General features: G+C 42.5%; 2 non-coding genes across 2 annotated transcripts; one reads left to right on the top strand and one right to left on the bottom strand.

The window, feature by feature from the left end:
* Positions 1 to 1,184: 1,184 nt before the first annotated feature.
* Positions 1,185 to 1,297, bottom strand: trnal-caa (transfer RNA leucine (anticodon CAA)). Its single transcript has 2 exons — positions 1,260 to 1,297; positions 1,185 to 1,230 (listed from the first exon to the last, which is right to left on the bottom strand). It is a non-coding gene; the product is annotated as a tRNA-Leu (tRNA).
* Positions 1,298 to 2,455: 1,158 nt separating this feature from the next.
* On the top strand, positions 2,456 to 2,537 carry trnal-aag (transfer RNA leucine (anticodon AAG)). The gene has a single exon. It is a non-coding gene; the product is annotated as a tRNA-Leu (tRNA).
* Positions 2,538 to 5,406: the final 2,869 nt, after the last annotated feature.

Genomic DNA, 5,406 nt, shown 5'->3' with positions numbered 1-5,406 from the left:
AATTACCTCCGGTACGTGTCTGTACCTGGTACTTTGAATGGCTGCATCTGTATAAATTGAATTGTTCTATTTTTCAGGCTTGCATATCATATTTCAGTTAAACCTTTTCTTCTATAGTAATTTCATTTGATATTAAAATTAGTCCTGATTTAAGAATTTTATAATAAGTTTCAGTTTCAGTTTAATCATGCCCAGAAGCTACCAAAACTGGTAACGTTCACATAATGTGTAATGCAAAAGCAGCAGTTGGGGTGGGAAACAAAAGGCATTTCTTGGTATGAAACCTAAAACTTCATAGATGGCGTTCTAGGACTTCTCGCTTCAGATAAAGCTGTCAATACATCACAGATTTCTACTCAATCAATATAAGCAGTGTTATCACCACCGAACGCTAAATATAGATCCTGGCAATAATTCATGAGTTGGTTGTTAGAAAATTGTTTATGGTTTTTTTTTAACATATTTTCAATACCAGACAAAAAGTCGAAAGTTTCAATTTCATGCAACTGATGAAATCTCTCTTCAATGGAAGTTATAAGTACAGTACATCCAAAATACTGCGGAATCAATCAAATGTACATGTTTCTTGTGGATCCAGAAGATCATTTTGAGAATCAAAACATGCCTGTCTTTTCTTTTTTCAAGGACAAAGGAGTAGCAGCAGGAGTAGAAGTAATGGCAAGAACGTGTTTAGAGTTCAGCACTTCTCATTTCTAATGCAGAGCCATCGACTCAGAAAGCACCGCCCGCGATAAAAGAAATTGCAGAATTGGTCTGTTCATGCTGCCTACACGCTTTGAATTGCTGGCATTTTCTGCAAGCGTTCCTTTTTGAGGGTTCATGAAATTCCTCACATTTGAGCCAACACTAAAATATTTCATTCGGGGTCGCCTAATTCATAGTACAAACCGAATCTACAGGGGAATGCTGTGGCACATGAAGCCGTTTGTTATTCTGTTGTGAGGTGTGAGGGGCGGAATGCAAATCCAGTTGGTGAATAGAAAATGAAACAGGAGTCACTTCTTGAGCTACGAATTCCAAAAAGTATGAAAATCTGTGCATTTTAACAGTGCAGAATACTCACAAATTGCACGGAATTGCTTGCTTTCTTCTGCTGCTTTTATATTTCAGTCATTCACTGTCAGCTAGCACTGGAACAATTCAAGAGAGGTAAAAACAGAAGCTGTCAGGAGGGGGATTTGAACCCACACCTCCATTTGGAGACCAGAACACCCGAGCCAGCTCGAAAGACATATGTCTTTGAGTCTGGCGCCTTAGACTACTCGGCCACCCTGACAAGCAAGAGCAAGTGATGTGCTGAATGCACCAGTAGTTGACTAAACTGAGTTTCTTCCCTGAAATGATTTGCTTGCGAAGAGCCAAGTTGCCTTGAATGGATCCTGGAAATCAAATATACGGATGGATTGTTATTCGGTTGTGAGTTTTGAGGGGCGTATTATAAATTGAGTTGGTGAAAAGGCACTTTTTGTTAGTCTGTCGGGAGAAGTTCTCCCTCTAAACAAGGTGTTTAGAGGGAGAACTTCTTAAAGGCAGGCTCCATAGGTAATGATCACATTTTCTTGCATGCTTATCAAAAGAAATATTAAGAAACTTTTCCCGATACCAGTTTTTTACAAAAGTAAAGGCACACGGCACATGTGTGCCACATCACGTCCGAGTTTAGTGACAACTACCTCAGAGATTGTAAGCTGGGTAGTTTCAGATTAGATCACTTTTTTTATCAAAGGATCAAGCAAACCCGAATACTTTTGCAAGAGACATTTCAGAATCCCAGTCAAATCCAGTACGATTGCTGGATCCTTCGAATTCGACTGAACTATAGCACAGATCTGCAGTCCACCATTAGAATACTGTGGGTGTGCTGTATAAGCCATACCGCCCAAAATAGTTCTAAAACAGGAGAAGCATCCTCGTTTCGGAATGTGGTATAAAGTGAAATGGTCTGGGAAGAGTCCTACGTTTGAACAGTTCAAAATAGACGTAAAGGGGTATTTACGGACTCTTTCGAAATGTAAGAACAAGCTGTGCGGACCTTATCTTTATTTACGTCGTGTAAATGTTTTACATAAAGTGTAATTGTATTATAGCATGTGCCCCTGACGATTTTCTTGATACGTTATATGTGCTCTTGTTTGTATTGTATGTAGTTTTGTTGTTCAAATAAAACGTAAAAGACACAACTTTCCGGATGCGGCTGCTGTAAAAATAAAATGACATCAAGGGCGCTGTACGCAGAGGTGTGAAGCCTGTTTCATAGAAGAACTATATCCAGACGTGTTAAAGAAGTCGAGATCTCACTACGAGAATGGCAGCATCTCAAAAAAAGCAGGTGCAGTCGGTTCCACGGTCATAACGCCACTAATTCGGGTGACAAGAGCAAAACCCACCCGGCTTCCTCCGGGCAAGTAATGAGACAAAGAGACAACACACAGCGGGTAGCGTGGCTGAGCGGTCTAAGGCGCTGGATTAAGGCTCCAGTCTCTTCAGGGGTGTGGGTTCAAATCCCACCGCTGCCAGGTGCTTCTGTCAAGACTTTGTCAGGCATTTTGTTTTACTTCAACGGGCATAAAAACTTCCTTGCTTTTAACAGGGCGTTTCATAATTTCTAACTACAAAAATGATTTAAAATGCGACACCTATCATGAAAAGAAAAAAATACACACCAGTATTCCATTTCTCCCTAAACATTGTAAGCTTCAAAGTCTTTAACTAACGTGATACCGGAGTCAACAAGCATACTTTTAGAATTTGATTAAAAGGGAATATAATATGGAATCGCGTATCTCAAGAATTTAATAACAGTATGATTATATCCGTGTACTGCGGCAGGGCTGTGTAGGGCTGTATCGCCTGCCTGTTCATGCGAGCTGTCTTGTAGCCTACTGGTTTAGGTGCCTGACTACCAACTGGCAGGATGTGTGTTTGAATCCAGCTGGTGCTGGACCTTCCAGTTTTATTTATTTATTTTTTAATCGCGTAAAATAAACATATTACCGTATGCAAACTGTACTGTATACAATATGTATATGTATATTTAATGTCTTAACTGTGCCCGTTTAAGTATTGAATATTTTTCAGTGTATTTTTTTCTTTAAAGTACCAAGACCAGCCATATACTGTACGTTTATGTTCCAAAATTAATATCGTTTATGGCATTCACACGCGTTACAGTATGCTCCTATTCTTTTTATGCTCAGCTACTAAGATTTCCCTTCAGTGGTAAAATTCAATATCTACAACGGGCACAGTAAAGACGTTTACAGTAAGTCTTTCTACGACAGACCAACGGACCACGAGTGCCCCTGTCGGTCAACCAATCACGCACCGCGGTACCCCGTGTCATCTTACCTGCGGTACGTGTCTGTACCGCTCACTTTGAATGGCTGCATCTGTACACACATAGACACCGCATCCACTCTTAGGTACAGATACACTATAACTAACACTAATGCAGATACTGCCAATATTACAACACTAACACTATCATCAAACCCTATCATTGTTACTAACACTGACAAAAACAACTACTAGACTAATTATATGTATAATAACAGTAATACTGTCATGAAACCTAACATGATGATGAGTGTTAATACTCTGACACTAACAGTATAATTATCACTAAATTTAACATGAAAACTAGCATTAAAACTAAATTTAAAAGTATCTATCATCACAAAGACACATGTATACTTGTATTATTAGTAAAACTACCAGATATACTCTCACTAATATTAACATGAATACTAGCATTAATACTGAAACTATCAGTAATGTCATGATCATTAATACTCACATAGACACTACACACAGTCTATTTCCCTGCACTATTTCACTCTTGCTTCCTTCCAATAAGGACGGAGCTGCGGGAGAAAGGGCGTTATAGATGATCGCTGTGAAGAGCTGCTGCTGTGCTTTGACATCTGAGCTCTGTGGAAAACGATCACAATACAATTCTGAAAAACGCGACTCCCAGAACGCCAGCCGAACAAGTCTCCACAGCCGAAGCTGTATCTGCTAGGCGGCGCAGTTGTCGTGCACAAAGAAGGCTTTGAAAAGCATCAAAAGCATGTCATTCCGAGTTGGTCGTTTGTGTTTTCCGTTCAGATGTGAAATACCGGGAGACAGAGAGCGATGTCTTCCTCGTTAGAGACCGTGGTTTGATTCCCCGACAGCGAGTTGCTCTCCTTCTACCTCCTTATAGAAAGGACTGCCTTTCACTTCTTTGCATTTTCTTTCACAGCGTCGTGCACCTTTTCATCACTTTCAGAGCCTGTGCACAGCACACGACTCGACATCAGGATGCGCATTGAAGTGACAGCAGGAAGCTTTGCGACATGCACTGTGCAGATCCCATAGATCCCCACACTAGGAATCCCCAAACAGTGAGCGTGGCCACTGTGTTTCCACCCGGTTTTGAACCAGGGACCTTTCGCGTGTGAGGCAAACGTGAGAACCACTACACAACGGAAACGATGGGAAACCATGCACAGTGACCCAGCGCTGAGCTTCGCCAATGCTATTCAGCTGCTTCCAGTGCCTTCGTTGGAGTGCGCTGATTGACCGTGCTCACCAGAGACCAGCACGCCTGTCATGGACGGAGCAGGAAAGGCTGCGCCACATTCTACAGCCCTCTCCACGCAATCGACGCAATCGGGCTACTGAAGTGGAGAAAATCTCCTCTCCAGAAAGTGCAAATATCATCTTGGAGAGTATAAATCCTATTGCCGAAGGTCAACACTATCTACCAGAGTCACCCCTCCCACCTCCTGCAGGTTTCCGAGCTGCAGTGATGATCACTTCGGCTCACAAGCGAGAGGTCCTCGGTTGGAAACACGCGCCCCTTCTTCTTGCACGTTTTGCACATGATCGAGTGGTTTTAGTGTGGCTCCTTCGTACACGGTGCTGATCTTTTGGAAAGCAGGAGGCAAAACTGACACATTCCCATACCGGGAAATGAACCTGGCCCGCCTGGGTGAAAACCAGGAATCCTAACCACTAGCCCATATGGGAGCACGCAGCCTTCTTCCGTGTGTCATGCAAGCAAACTGTAATTGCTGTTTGCACTTAGAGTGTCAAAGGGTCGATGTATACTGGGGCTCAGTTGAAATGCAACATCAGGACTTTTCCGACTCCTGTCACACGAAGAGAGCACAGCCTTTTCTGCCCTGCACGTGTGTATTGGTAACTCGCCGTGATTGTATAGTGGTCAGTACTTTGCGTTGTGGCTGCTACAACCCCGGTTCGAATCCGTGTCACGGCAGAATAGGGGTGTCTGCTTTTACTACTTGCACAAATGAAGGCAAAAAAAAGCCTATCGATGTGAACAAACGGCGGAGTACTGCCTGAGTGGATCGTTGATGAACGACAGAGGCCACTCCGACC

This window comes from Lepisosteus oculatus, chromosome 14, assembly GCF_040954835.1.
Source record: "Lepisosteus oculatus isolate fLepOcu1 chromosome 14, fLepOcu1.hap2, whole genome shotgun sequence".
Lineage (NCBI taxonomy): Eukaryota > Metazoa > Chordata > Actinopteri > Semionotiformes > Lepisosteidae > Lepisosteus > Lepisosteus oculatus.
Note: the sequence above shows the minus strand (reverse complement) of the source record. Positions and strands in the feature narration are given on the sequence as shown.